Genomic DNA, 16207 nt, shown 5'->3' with positions numbered 1-16207 from the left:
ATGGAAAGAGGTTCTTTTAATATACAAACTGCTAAAAGAAATGCCTTGTCCAAACTGTAGACCTCCTTAAGATTACTTCCAGGGACAAATACAAATCTTAAAAAGTCTTTTCAATAAATAGTAAAAGCTTTAGCTATTTGAATAAACTTAATTTATTTCTACTGTTATTTATAAATTAGTGAATTTTATATTGTTTTAAAATAGAAATAAGATTTCTGTGTTTTTCCATATGTATGTCTATGTAGATACATTGCAGCTATGTCACTTTTCTAACTCCAGATGATATTATAAAAATTAATTTGTTACAGATCTTTAATTAGCTTAAAATAAGCACATATGAATGGAATATTTTCAAGTTCACGTTATCTAGGACAATTTTCGGTGAATAAAAACTACAGTTGACCCTTGAACAATGCAGGATTGATTTGTGCATTTCTGCTTATATGTAGATTTTTTAAAATTGTGTTTAAGTGGACCCACACAGTTCAAACCCGCATTGTTCAAGGGTCAGCTGTATTTTCAAACTGTGGTTGGGAATCCCTGTTTGTGGAGGGCCAATTGAAGTTATATATGGATTTTCATCTGTGCAGGTGGTTGGTGCCCCTAACCCTCATGTACTTCCAAAAATCAACTGTAGCTTAAGTTTGTAGGCATGTCTTCAGAGTAATTGAATGAAATATAATGCAGATACATAACTTTTATTCTACCTGGGCATATTAGTCAAATAAGCTCATTTGTCTCTGTTGCAAAATCTGTCAGTCCAAAAAATAACTGAAGATGATGGCTGATGTTGTCTAATGTCTATTGAAATCTTTGCATTTAATCTAGAACTGGCTGTTGGGAACAAGTTAATAGATGTAGTTGGGACAAAAAAGTTTTAAATAAAGTTCTCAGTAATGATTGTTTCAACAATATGTCTACTTAAAAATAATTTTCCAAACCTCTTGGGTAACTTCCTCCCTTAACATTTTGTTCAGTTAAATTAAATGATGGGAATTCATTAAATGTCTGGATCATTTCCAAATAAGATAAAACACTGAAACACTAATTGCTAGAAAAGTATTATTTTTACTTTTGACCTCTTACTAGAGAGGATGTGTTAATAAACTTGGGTATGTCAATAAACTTGTCTTGTGTAACACTGAAAAATGATACCAAGAGGAAGCATACAGTTTAGTAATTATATGTACTCATAAATATGTTAATCTAAAGGACACTGATATAACAGACAGTTCACAATTGCATACTAGTACTTCTGAGTTTCCACTAGAAATGAATGTTTCTAAGGGTTAAGAATTCTAACTAATATATGTGATTAAAGCTACCAGAAATAAAGAATGCAAGATAAGTAGGATGTGAGTTTTCAATAAAAGAGGGTATAAGAAATAGAAATACATTTTGTTTAGGAAAAACAAAGTAATTTTATTCTAAAGAGAGGCAGAATAGGACAGAGAAAAAACATGACAATACCTGAATGTAAAAAGATACTTGTAACAGTTTTGAAAAAAAGGGAAGTTTGAAAAAACATTAATGTGTAGTCAAGCTGGCTAAGATTGGAACGAACTGAATTGAGTGAATGAATTTCAATATCAAGAGTAAGTTGCTGCAAAATTAGAATTTGGTTTTCTCTCTCCATTAAAAGACAAAGCTATCTTGGACTATTAATAAAATTATGAAGGGTTTTCCTTGCCATTTGGATAGTTTGCAGAGAAAGCAAAGATTTTGTGTTTTACCAAAATAATTTTGTCTTTCATCAGGTCTTTGATTTTTTTTTTTTATACCTATGTATCCTTCAATATTTGCCTGTGAAGTTTCTAGTAGTCACCATGATTAAATAAATAAGTATTGTTTCACAATCACCTATGATCCGACCTGACCAAGTGTTTTAAAACCTTTTAATATTTTGACAAACTTCCCCAAATCAAACCCTACATAGTCTTTTTAACCTCAAACTAACTTTGACATTTTCCAGAGTGCCCCTAAGTATCTCAAAGATTTGCTCTCTCTCCTTATAAAAAGAGATATTAAACTAATTGGGATTCCTTGATATGTTAAAATTAATGAAAAGCATTGTTAAATGAGGAATAATAATTGCATTATATTTGTATACATGCATGTTATTAACATAGTGATCCAGAAATTGTATGCAATTTCCAAAAATCTGATATGTAATATTACCAAAGTTCCAGTTAATTTTTATAATGTTGTATATCCCCAAAAGAATCAAATTTCTGTTATTTGCATTATAATGAACTCTCATCAGATCTTTAACAATGGGTATTTTAAAGTCTTTTGTCATTGAAAGATTTATTGTTTTAATGTGATGCTTTGCAAAAAAAAAAATGTTCATGTAAAAATACTTCATCTTCAAGGAAATTCAAAAAATACTTCTGAGAAATATAGGTTTCTGATAACTTTCAGATCATTTCACTGACTGGATAAGAATTTACAATAACTCAAGAGAAAACTAGATTCATAAACCATTAGCAAAGAGATCAAGATTAACAAAAACTAAAACCATAGGGTTGAATGAACTGATCAAGATGATTATAACTTTATAAATTTTTATTTGAAATATTGCTGGTTCTTTATTTTTTTTTATTTCCAGATATAAGAAAGTCTTTCCTCTTAAGCTAACTATTATTATAACTATTTGGTAAATTATACATGTGTAAACAGAATGGAGACATTTATCTATCTTGTTCTTCCTTCCTAATCCTTCCAGAATTTAGGAACTCAGTATTCTTATTTCCATGGCAATATTGTCACTATTTACAGAAGTTCAATGAGAATGTTCTTCTTGTAACAGGACCCAATTGGAAACACTGGTTTTATTGCCAAGCCTTTGAATGGAAAGTACATGTGCATATACAACTCTCCAAATTAATATTTCCAATTTTCTCCCCCCACTTCTGATCTGAAATCTTTGAGAACTAAAACAGACCTTTTTCCTGACACTCTGCAAACTGAAGCTAGATGACTTACTATAAACTTCAGAGAAATCACATCAACATTCCATGTGTAGACAATTTGGGTCTCTTGTGTGGGCCTCTCAGAGTTTTTCTGAACACGGATAACATCATCTGGGACCAAGTGCAGAGGATACTTTGATCCTGACATCTATAACTCTTTTCCACAGGCTACCCTCAGAACTCAGAAACTGACTTGTAATTTGCTCAAATCAAAATCATTAATCATTGATTTTCTTTTGTGTTCCTAGAAATGCCTTATACCCAATTGCTTGCATCATAGGTCTAGCTTTGTGAGCCCTCCAGCATTGTCATCTTCTGAAGTGAGACACAACCTTTTACCTGAACTTACCTATCATCCAGACTAAGAGACTGGTTCAGTGAGATGTCACAGTCTACCATCTCAACTTCTTTGGGAAGTCTCAAAGTTTGGATTGAAGGGAAGCAAAATTTGCCATCCTAAAATATGCCACTTTAGCATATTGATTAGTTTGAATTAAAGGTGCTTAAGAAACTGGCTGTGCAAGAAGGACACTCTGACCTTGCTCTCTGTCTTCCTGAAAGTGGGACATAAATCTCCCCTGTGAAAGGAAGCCTTGCTGCACCAGGAGGTAAAGTGTCATCCTGATTAGCTGACATAGGAAATTCAGGGCTGACAGGTTGTGTAAATAAACTCTGCTTGGATTATTTACTAATTAGTATCCAAGCCTAACAAAGTTATTCTTTCTTTGTCTAAAAATTACGAAATCTACCTGCTTTGTCATTTCTTCAGGATCCATATCTATGAGACCACCATTGGTACAAAATTAAATTTGATTTCCTCCTGTTAATCTGTCTCATGCCAATTTAATTCTTAAACCAGACAGAAGAATCTAGAAGGGTGGAAGAATTTTTTTTCATTTCCTGTTAGGTGTATGTGTCTGTGTCTGAGATGTAGTGAGAAAGATGGATATAATTGGCAGCTGTAAAAACATCTGTTATTAAGTGTTAACTTCCTATCATCAATTTGTTTGTTTTCTCTGATTCTAAAATGATTTTAGAACTCTGAAATAAGCATAATTCTCTTTACATGCCTCTCACATTTTTTAGGCACTTTCTCCTTCCCCTCATTGCTCACAAAGCCCCCATTTCATCTCCTAACTCAGACCCAATCTTTCCTGACCATGCTAATCACGCCACAGAGCTCTGAACTAACATTAATATTTGGCTTCCCATTGTCTCATACATCATGTTCCCATTTTCTAAGGCAAGCATATCCACTAAAATAAGCTGAATTATAAAGTACAAAATACTGTGAGGAAATAGGCGAGATCTATATGGAATTGCTTAAACAGACAATGTAGTTTTCACCACCTGCCTAAGATCATCACCGGAATTTCAGAAAAAAAGCTAAAATCTGAACTCAATAACAGCATCCCAATGGTAAGTTGTGCTGAATATAGTGAATGTACAAACAGGCCAAGAATGTGTCATGGCTTGCTTGGATGTGCAATATTACTGATTTGAATATTTTGCAAGTTATCACTGAGGTTTCATGATTTGTCCAAGTAAAGTGTTTAAAAATATAAAAGTTTAATGGGTTTATAGTCCATTGCACTTTCTGACATTGCTTGTTGACACATCCTAGTATATTTTAATGTTTTTTCACACTTGACATGACATTACTGTATAGTAATTAGATTCCCATAAATATGTTCAGTAATGATTGCTATTAAACTGATTAGCCATCAATTCCTTCATATCAATTTGACAATTCTCCTTATCAAATTAAACAAGTCAACAAGATTATGACAGTCTTAACTTACATCATTTAATTTAAAGAGAAGAATAAGAAAAATAATATACTAGGACAACATGCTTGGCATTGATGCCTGTAAATTCATTTTCAATAACTGTTGAGTTTTATTCAATGTACGTATGTAAGTTTTCTTATATTACAAGAATTGAAAAATCAGGATTCAAGTGAAAAGTATTCAATTTGCAATGTCCCTAGGAATCCAGAAATAAATTGTAAAATAAATGTGAAAGGAATATCACATAGATTTTCTTTATCCCAGAATATTTACCTTAGCCAAGCAGATCAAAGGAGTTTATGCTGTTTTACATATACATAATTCTTAAGATAAAAAGCAAAATGAATTATTCTAACTGAAAGAATCCCCTAACTGCTTCCTTTCACTCTGAATTCTTCTGAACACATTCCTATCCCTCAAATTTCTATACAACATAGGGATAATATCCAAACTATACACTCCGGAATTTTGGTTTTTTGCCATTATCTCTAACAGGGACTCTATTTCAGAGGATCTTGTCTAATCACTGTCCTCCAAACAAAATGTCTCAGAATCTCCTGCACAGTTCTCTCTGGTCACTGATTCCTTTGGTCTTTCTATGAAATATTTTGGGATTTTGCAATTGCAGTGTTTTTTTCTTTCTGTCTTCCTCCACATGAGAGTGTAAAGCATGCAAAGGTGTTTCTTTTTCACCCTAAGCCGTCACAAATGGTTACAGACATTTTATGCTACACAACTCTAGGGGATCCTATGAATAATGACCACAAAGTAACCAGTGATCTCTGGTGAGGTGTCTATTTCCACCAACTTTGTATCTCATAATCAATGAGTGGCTGAGCAAACACTGGACAAACATCCAACAGTGGGAAATAACAAACTTTGCATCATTTTCAAAAGCAGAAATGAGAAGAACAAAATGAATGAAAAAAAATATTGACTCTGCCCATGTATCTGCCCAGGTCAGAGAATCTTCTTACCTTCATTGTCCAACTGCTCTGTTTCTAATGGTGAGTCTGGCTGATGAACCCAAACCCAGAAAGTTTAGAGATTAGATCTTCCCATTTACCCAGGGGAGGTATTTGCAACTGAGAGTTGCACCTCAGTTATCTTTATAGACTGCTCCTCTGCATTGCTGTCAGCCTTATGCTAACTTTTGTTCGTTATTGTTTCTATGAAACAACATCTAATTTCTCTTTTCTAATATTCCTGATAAAAACTCAGGGAATTGTTTTAAAAACCTTCCTTATTCCCCACCTCCCACTCCCCAGTCTTTTGATCACTCGTCCTCTGCTCTTTTTTTTTTTTTTTTTTAAATTCTTTTCTGGTTTCATTCTCTAGTGATCATTCTTTAATGTCCATATATGTCTATCTGTCTACCCCCGTCTCAGGCAATTCATCCAATTATCATATTGCCAGATCATCTCTATGTGGACGATAGACAATAATTTCTATTTAATTATACACTAGAGGCCCAGTGCGCATATTCATGCAAGGGCAGGGTCTCTAGCAGCTGCTGGCTGCAGGCCAGGGCCTCCCTTCTTACCTGCCTTGTCCTGGTACCGCCCACTCACTTGCTCTACCATTCCACTGTGGTCCCGCTCTCATCAGGGCCCATCAGGGCTGGCAGCACCTCCACTCCCACCCACTGCCAGTGCTGCATTGCAGCTGCTCACCATGTTCCATGCTGCCCCCTGGTGGTCAGCACACATCTAACTCCTGGTCAGTTGAACTCCCACTCCTGGGGACAATTTGCATATTAGCCTTTTATTATGTAGGACTAGAGGCCCCGTGCACAAAAATTTGTGCACTCGGTTGTGGGGGGGTCCCTCAGCCCGGCCTGTGCCCTCTCGCAGTCTGGGACCCCTCCAGGGATGACCACCTTCTGGCTTAGGACTGCTCCCTGGGGGATTGGGCCTAAGCTGGCAGTCAGACATTCCTCTGGCAGCCCAGGAGCCCTCAGGGGATGTCCACTTGCTAGCGGGGAGCAGGCCTAAGCTGCAGTCAGACATCCTTAGCGCTGCTGAGGAGGCGGGAGAGGCTCCCACCACCACCATTGTACTGGCAGCCATTAGCCTGGCTTGTGGCTGAGCAGAGCTCCCCCTGTGGGAGCGCACTGACCACCAGAGGGCAGCTCCTGCATTGAGCATCTGCCCCCTGGTGGTCAGTGTGTGTCATAGTGACCAGTCATTCCAAGTTGTTCTGCTGTTAGAGTCAGTTTGCATATTACCCTTTTATTATATAGGATAGCGGCCTGGTGCATGGGTGGGGGTCCTGCTTGGGTGCCTGGCCAGCCTGGATGAGGGGCTGATGGCTGTTTGCAGGCTGGTCAAGCCCCCCTGAGTGGGGACCCTCACCCCATGGAGGTTTTGCCAGCCTGGGTGAGGGGCTGATGGCTGTTTTCAGGCTGGCCACACCCTCTTTAGGGTGGGGGGTCCCCACTGGGGTGCCTGGCCAGTCTGGGTGAGGGGCTGAGGGCCATTTTCAGGCTCACCAAGCCCCCCTGGTGATGAAGCTCCCAGCCTCTCCTTTTTTTTTTTTTTTTACTCTGGGATTTATTTACCTTCTATAATTGAAACTTTGTAGCCTGGAGTGGAACTCATTGCTGGCCAGGACGGGCCTCCTGCTCACTCCAGCTCCGTGGCCTCGGCCAGCTGAAAGCAGGTATCTGGGGTTTATTTACCTTCTATAATTGAAACTTTGTTGCTTTGCATGGAATTCAGAGCCGGCTGGGAATCTTGGCTTCCTCCATCACTGGAGCAACCAAGCCTCCTGCTCGCTTCAGCTCTGTGGCTGCCGGCCGCCATCTTGGTTGGGTTAATTTGCATATTGTCACTCTGATTGGCTGGTGGCTGTGGCTTAAGGCATAGCAAAGGTATGGTCAATTTGCATGTTTGTCTTTTATTAGTGTAGATTCCTGACTCTTATTCAAGCTTCACACCCATATTTCCAATGCTCCACTGATCATAATCAATGAGATATGTTGCTATCCATGAAAGTTTAATGTGTCCAAACAAAACCTTACTTAAGTTAATTCTTCCTTCCTTCTTCGTATCTGTTAAGGCATTACCAGTCTTCCTCTCACCAAGGACTGAAACCTTGAAGCTATCTTTTTTATTTCCTCTACTTATCTCCCCTAACCCCCAAACCCATCAGTAATCAAGGCATACTAATAATTCATTCAAAATTACATCTCAGATATGCCACTCTTTTTTTAAAAAAATATATTTTATTGATTTTTTACAAAGAGGAAGGGAGAGGGATAGAGAATTAGAAACATCAATGAGAGAGAAACATTGATCAACTGCCTCCTGTACACTCCCCACTGGGTATGTGCCCACAACTAAGGTACATGCCCTTGACCGGAATCGAGCCTGGGACCTTTCAGTCCCCAGGCCGACGCTCTATCCACTGAGAAAAACCTGCCAGGGCAGATATGCCACTCTTTTGCATTTATAGCTTACTACAGTGTATGTCCTATTACTTCAGATCTGGATTTTGATTAAGATATAGAAATCATATAGTGAGCACCTGTTAGGTACCAAATATTGCTAGCTGCTTTCACAAACATGAATGTTTCTCTAGATTCTCTTTCTTCCAAACCGTCCTTAAGATGATAATTTAATAATCTCTTCTTTCTATTGGCAAAATTCCTGCAGTGGTTCATTTGAGGTCATCCAACAATATTTTTTCATTTCATTTCAACATGAACCCTATTCCACCAAAACTACATCTTTGCTTATTGCTTCATAACTGTAATATATTAATAAATTGGCCATACTTTTTCAATCCTCACGTAAATACTACCTTGTGATGTGAATTTTTACATTCTCCAGTCAAAATGTGGCATCTATTTCTTCACTTTGTCTTGTGACTGGCTTTGGCAATATGACAAGTGGAGACTTTAAAAGTGGTTTTTCAAATGGCAAACAGATATATGAATAGTTGCTCAATTTTACTAGCTATTAGGGAAATGCAAATGAAAGCTATAACGAGATACCACCTGTTAGAATGGCTGTTATCAACAGGACAAGTAATAACAAATATTGGAGAAGTTGTGGAAAAAAATAAACTCTCATTCACTGCTGGTAGGAATGTATACTGGTACAGCCACTATGGAAAACAGTATGGCAGGTCCTCAAAAAATTAACAATAGAGTCACCATATGACCCAGCAATCCCTCTTTTGGGTATTTATTCAAATAACTTGAAAACATTGATTTGCAAAGATATATGCATCCCTATGTGCACTGCAGCATTATCCATGGTGGTCAAGACATGAAGACAAAGTGTCCTTTGACAGATAATTGAATAATGGAGTTGTGATACATATATAATATGGAATACTACCCAGCCATAAGAAAATATATGGGACAATATGGATGGACCTTTAGAATATTATACTTAACAAAATAACTTATAAAAAGCTAAAAACCAGATGGTTTTACTCATATGTGTGTTATAAAATTGAAACTCATAAACACAAACAACAGTATAGTGGTTACCAGAGAGAAGGAAGGTGAGGTGCAATAAAGGATAAAGGGAGCCAAATATATGATGATAGAAAATTATTTGATTTCTGGAGCTTGGCACACAATGCAATATACAGATCATATACCATAGAAGTCTATGCTTGAAACCTATATATTCTTATTAACTGATGTCACCCCAATAAAGTTAATAAAAATAAAAATGAGCATATTTGCCAATGATACATCTGATATGGGGATAATTTCCAAAATATGTAAAGAACTTATACAACTTAACACCAGGAAGACAAACAATCCAATTAAGAAATGGTCAAAGGACCTGCATAGATACTTTTTCAAAGAGGACATACAGATGGTCAAGAGACATATGAAAAAATGCTCAATGTCACTAATCATCAGAGAGATTCAAATTAAAACCATAATGAGATATCACCTCACACCTATCAGAATGGCTACCACCAATAAATCAACAAACAACAAGTCTTGGTGAGAATGTGGAGAAAAGGGAACCCTTGTGTATTGTTGTTGGGAATGCAGACTGGTGCAGTCACTGTGGAAAACAGTATGGAGTTTCCTCAAAAAATTAAAAATGGAACTGCCAACAATTCCACTTCTAGGAATTTATCTGAAAAAATTCAAAACACTAATTTGAAAGAATATATGCACCCCTATGTTCACTGTAGCATTATAATAGCCAAGGTCTGGAAGAAGACCAAGTACCCATCAATAGGTAAGTGGATAATAAAGCTGTGGTACATTTACAAAATGGAATGCTACACAGACATAAAAAAGAATGCAATCTTAACCTTTTGTGGTAGCATAGATGGACCTGGAGATTATTATGCTAAGTGAAATAAGCCAGTCAGATAAAGACAAGTACTATATGATCTCACTTATATGTGGAATTTAATGAATAAAATAAAACAATGAGCAAAATAATCATGGATTCATAGAATAGACTGATGGCTGTGTGTGTGTGTATGTTGAGGGGGAACTGGATGAAAGAAGGTGAAGGGATTAGCCAAAGAACACACATGATTAACCCTTTGAGTGCCAACCAATATCCTAGGAACTATGCTAAAATTGCCAAGGCATTTTTGCTGATTTTATAGCAGTTTAGGAAAAAAATTATGAATCACAAGTAAATAAAGCTCATATTCAAAAACTTAAGGAAACCTTTACTACATTTGTTTTCATCTTTGACATATATTGTTTGCTGATTGTATTATAAAATACTAGTAAAAAAATTTTGAAAAAAACATATACTGTTAAAATAGAGGGACACCCTTCTCCAATATCTTCCACAAAATCGTCATCTTCACAGCAAAAATTGACATATTTAGCAATATCATCATCACTAATAAGAGCAGACTTAGAACTGGATGCCATTTCGAAGCTTTAGGGCTACAAAATCTGAGTAAACTTTATAATATCATAGTGCCTGTAAAAAATTAGGCAGATAAATGCCAGTGGTCAATTTTAGAACTACAAACATTCGGCATCATAAGTAATCTGCACTTAGGTGCCATCTGTCAATAAAGAGTAAACTACTAGCATCTAATAGTGACACTGCAGGAGGAGCGCGATAGAGTTCCCGACACTTTTGGTGAAAGACGGGAGGAGCGCGCTCATGGGCACTCTAGGGGTTAACCGATAACCCACAGACACAGACAACAGAGGGAAGGTGGGTAGGGCTGGGTAGAGGTGGACAAAGGGGCTTGGGGGGGGGGTGGAGACATTTGTAATAGTATCAACAATAAAAATAAGGTTACAAATACAGAATAAAAACTCTTTTGGCAAATAAAAAAAATGGTTTCCCACTAGAACTTGCCCACACTTACTGCACTTGGAACTCTGAGAACAACAAGTTAATGACCCTAAACTAGCATGATGAAGGACCACTCTAGCTGACATTGGAAAATCACCAGGCATGGAATGAGGCCATCCTTAATTACCAGCCATCAGCCAAACCAACAGCTGCCCAGAAACCCCAGACACATGAAAATGAGCAGAAGCAGGAAGACTGGACTAAAACTATCCAGGCATCCACAAAATCATGAACTAAATAAATTAGTTGTTTTAAATCATTAAGTCTTGGCGTGGTTTGTTATGTAGGAAAACAAACTAATCAATACCTTAGTTTTGTTGCCTTTTTTTAAAAAAATGTCTTTCTTAAATACTATGGTTCCATGATGTTCTCTCTCTTATCTTTTTCTGAGTGCGTATAGAACTCTGACTGTGCTGATAGCCCCAGGAGATACTGGAATTTTCTCATGCAATTCCACAAGTATTTCTTTCGTGGTAACAACTGGTCTGTACCACTTATCAGGTACTTAATCATATCCCGCTTTATTATTCATATCTTATGAGTTGAAGTCTATTTTCTCCAAGTAGGTAATAAATCTGACCTACCTCCTTGAAATTTTGGAGTCTGTTCAAAATTTATCAGCATTCCATGGCCAAAGTGGACTTTTGAGAAATAACTATTGATTAAATAAACACCCTTCTACAATTAAAAGAAACACAAAAATATTAAACTATTTCAGTGCAAAATTAGATTGATAGTTTCTATGATTGAAAAGATACATTCAACTAGGTTGTACATTTGAGCTTGATTATCTTCTCTGCCCTACTTCTGTGCTCATCTCAGAAATATGACTTAAGAACGCCCTGCCCAGAGAGACACACAAGAGCAAAACAGGGGGGAAAGTAAGAACTGGTTTGCCCTTGATATATTTTTCTAATCCTTCTTAATAAGTGTTGGGATGAAAGTGGTTTATCTTATTTACCTTTCAGCTTCACGTCAACTGTGCATTGTGATGTGCATAGGATACACAATGAAGCTGAGATTTTTCTTCTACGGGACCATTAAGTTAGAAGTTTCTGCTTTTATTTTCTGGAGTGCCTACAGCATTTTTAGCTCAGTGCTGCATTAAAGTAATTTTTACATTTAATATAGAATAAAGGCAAAGCTGTCTCACAATGCCCTAACCACAGGTATGTGGGCGAACAGTTGTCTACAGATTATAGGTTGGAAACAGATTCAAGGGAAAGCTAAGAAAGGCAAAACAACTCAATTTGGAATGTGAATCAGCCTTAGAATTGGCATGCTTCAGTGAGGATGGCGTGTTTTCTTTCCTGCTTCTGAAATGCTGCCCCAAATAAATTCTGCTTCTAAGATGTAAGGGATGTTGCATTTCAATCTGGAGAGGTTTTGAGGCTCCCTGAGTACAGATTCTATTAAAAAAAAATAGTATAGCATATGTAGTTTCCATCAACCTGCTGTTAAAAACAAATGCTTACATCTAATTATCATCTCTAGGTATTTTATCTTCTCTGTACCTATCAACTTCTATACCTTAAAGTCTTGGCCCATAAATGGGGAACTATATGTCGCCTAAATAAGAATATAATAGTTGAAATCATTTTGCAATTATTTGTGATGGCTACATGTTTGGCTTGTTTTTGCTTTTATGTCTTTATCCATACATTCTTTGGGGCAAAGACTATGGTAATGCAGCCTCCTTTGTTCTTGGATTTCTGATTAGTTTCAGGCTATCTAATCTAATAAAAGACAAATAGGGTAATTAACCGTACCTCTAACACACTTCCCATTGGTTAATCAGGGCGATATGCAAATTAACTGCCAACCAAGATGGCGGGTGGCAGCCAGAAAGCTGAAGAAAACAGGAGGCTTGGTTGCCCTGGCGATGGAGGAAGCCAAAATTCCCTGCCTGCCACTTCTGGGCTCTGAGCTGCACTCTAAGAAACAATGTTGCAATTGTAGAAGACAAACAAACCCAGATACCACTTTCAGCAGCCGAGGCCTCAAGCTGGAGCTGGCCTCAGAGCTAAAGACGGCTCTCAGCTCCAGTGACAGCCATAGAAGGTAAATAAATCTCAGAATAAAAAAGAAAAAGAAAAAAAAGGAGAGCTTCAGTCACCCACCAGCCTGAAATCGGCCCTCAGCCCCTCACCCAGACTGGCCAGGCACCCCAGTGGGGACCCCCACCCTAAAGGGGGTGTGATCAGCTGCAAACAGCCATAAGCCCCTCATCCAGGCTGGCCAGGCACCCCAGTGGGGGCGCCCACCCTGAAGGGGGTGTGACCAGCCTGAAAACAGCCATCAGCCCATCATCCAGGCTGGCCAGGCACCGAAGCAGGACCCCAACCCTGATCTGGGACACCCTTCAGGGCAAACTAGCCAGCCCCCACTCGTGCACCAGGCCTCTCTTCTATATAGTAAAAGGGTAATATGCAAACTGACCCTAACAACAGAAAGACTGGGAATGACTGGTCACTATGACACACACTGACCACCAGGGGGCAGACGTTCAATGCAGGAGCTGCCCTCTGGTGGTCAGTGAGCTCCCACATGGAGGAGCTCTGCTCAGCCACAAGACAGGCTGATGGCTGCAGTACAGCACTGGTGGTGGGAGCCTCTCCCACCTCCTCAGCAGCGCTAAGGATGTCCGACTGCAGCTTAGGTCTGCTCTTCACTGGCAAGTGGACATCCCCCGAGGGCTGCTGGGCTGCCAGAGGGATATCTGATTGCCATCTTAGGCCCAATACCCCGGGGAGCAGGCCTAATCCTGCAAGTGGTCATCCCCAAGGGATCCCAGACTGCGAGAGGGCACAGGCCAGGCTGAGGGATCCCCTCCCCGAGTGCAGAAATTTTTGTGCACCGGGCTTCTAGTCCTATCTAATAATAGACAAACATGTTAATTAACCATACCTCCACTATGCTTCCCATTGGCTAATCAGGGTGATATGTAAATTAACTGCCAGCCAAGATGGCAGCCGGCAGCCATGCAGCTGAAGCGAACATGAGGCTTGGTTGCCCCAGAGTTGGAGGAAGCCAACATTCCCCACCTGCGCGGCCCAGCTCTAGGCTACACTCTAAGAAACAATGTTTCAATTATAGAAGCTAAACAAACCCTAGATACTTGCTTTCAGCCAGCCGGCCTCGGAGCTGGAGCTGGAACAAAGTTTCAATTACAGAAGGTAAATAAATCCCAGAATAAAAAAGAAAAAAAAAAAAGAAAAACAGGAGAGACTAGGAGCTTCAGTTGCAGGCTTGGCCCACCTGAAAACAGCCCTCAGCCCCTCATCCAGGCTGGCCAAGCACCCCAGTGGGAACCCCCATCCTGAGGGTGTGTGACCAGCTGCACACAGCCATCAGCCCCTCACCCAGGCTGGCCAGGCACCCCAGTGGGGACCCCCACCCTGAAGGGAGTGCGGGCAGCCTTAAAAAAGCCATCGGCCCTTCATCCAGGCAGTCCAGGCACCCAAGCAGGACCCCCACCCTGATCCGTGACACCATTCAGGGCAAACCAGCCAGCCCCCTCCCGTGCACCAGGCCTCTATCCTATATAGTAAAAGGATAATATGCAAACTGACCCTAACAGCAGCAAGAATGGGAATGACTGGTCACTATGACACACACTGACCACCAGGGGGCAGATGCTCAATGCAGGAGCTGCCCTCTGGTGGTCAGTGAGCTCACACATGGAGGTGCTCTGCTCAGCCACAAGGAAGGCTGATGGCTGCCAGTACAGCAGTGGTGGTGGGAGCCTCTCCTGCCTCCTCAGCCGTGCTAAGGATGTTCGACTGCAGCTTAGGCCTGCCCCCCCGCTGGCAAGTGGACATCCCCCAAGGGCTGCTGGGCTGCCAGAGTAATGTCTGATTGCCAGCTTAGGCCCAATCTTCTGGGGAGCAGGCCTCAGCCAGCATATGGTCATCCCCCGAGGGGTTCCAGACTGTGAGAGGGCACAGGCCGGGCTGAGGGACCCCCCCGAGTGCACAAATTTTTGTGTACTGGGCCTCTAGTCCTATATAATAAAAACCTAATATGCTAAGTGTCCAATCATCTGATTGCCCATTCAACCAATCAAAGTGTAATATGTTAATGATATGCTAAGGCAGCTCAACTGTTCACTATGATGTGTACTGATTACCAGGGGGCAGAAGCTCTGACTGGTAGGTTAGCTTGCTGCTGGGGTCTGGCCGATCTGGACTGCGCGAGATGGGCCAGACACGCCCTGGAGTCCTCCTGTGGTCCCTCCCCAGCTGGCCAACCTCCTGAGTTCCTCCCTGGCCCCCATCATGCACCAGTAGGGTTCCTCAGCCTGGCCTGAACCCTCTTGCAATCTGGGACCCCTCAGGGAATGTCCGAGAGCCAGTTTTGGCACGATCCCACAGGCCAGGACGAGGGACCCCACTGGTGCACGAATTCGTGCACGGGGCCTCTAGTATATAATAATTCTGCATATTCTTCTTTTTTTTCTTCAAAAGCTATACTCCCCAGTGACAAGCAATTGGAAATAAATTCCCAATTAAGTGAGCATGGGATTGGTAAAGTAGAAAGAGATATCAGAGAATCTGAGGTTAAAATGAAAGAAATAGGTTAGGTTCTTTCCCTTTTCTAAATCTTTAAGGCTAAAGACTTATTTTGTTCATTCAATCCCATACTCCATTCTTATACTGATCAAAAACGAATGTGCCAAAAACTAGAAGCAGCAAGAGGCTAGTTCAGTAAGTGAATAAATTAACTGTGGTATAGCCACACAAGGGGATAGTATCCAGCAATATAAAGAAATGTGATCAAACAATGAAAAGACCTGAGTGAATCTTAAATGCATATTGCTAAGTGAAAGAAGCTTGTCTGATACCAATTATATAACATTCTGAAAAAGGCAAAACTATAGAGACAGTAAAAAAAATCAGTGGTTTCCATGGATTCAGGGATGGGGGGGTGGTGATTAGATGAAACAACGTTTTTTTTTAGGGTAGTGAACTTACTCTGTGTGGTTCAGTGGATACATAATACTATGAATTTGTTAAAACTCATAGAACTTTAAAGCAAAAAAAAAAAGTGAACATTATCTATGCATATTTTTAAAAATCATTTATGAGGTTGAGGCTCCCCGATGGAATAAAGAATGTGAAAAGATACATCT

The sequence above is a fragment of the Myotis nattereri genome, assembly GCF_964212035.1.
Source record: "Myotis nattereri genome assembly, chromosome: 3".
Classification (NCBI taxonomy): domain Eukaryota; kingdom Metazoa; phylum Chordata; class Mammalia; order Chiroptera; family Vespertilionidae; genus Myotis; species Myotis nattereri.
Note: the sequence above shows the minus strand (reverse complement) of the source record.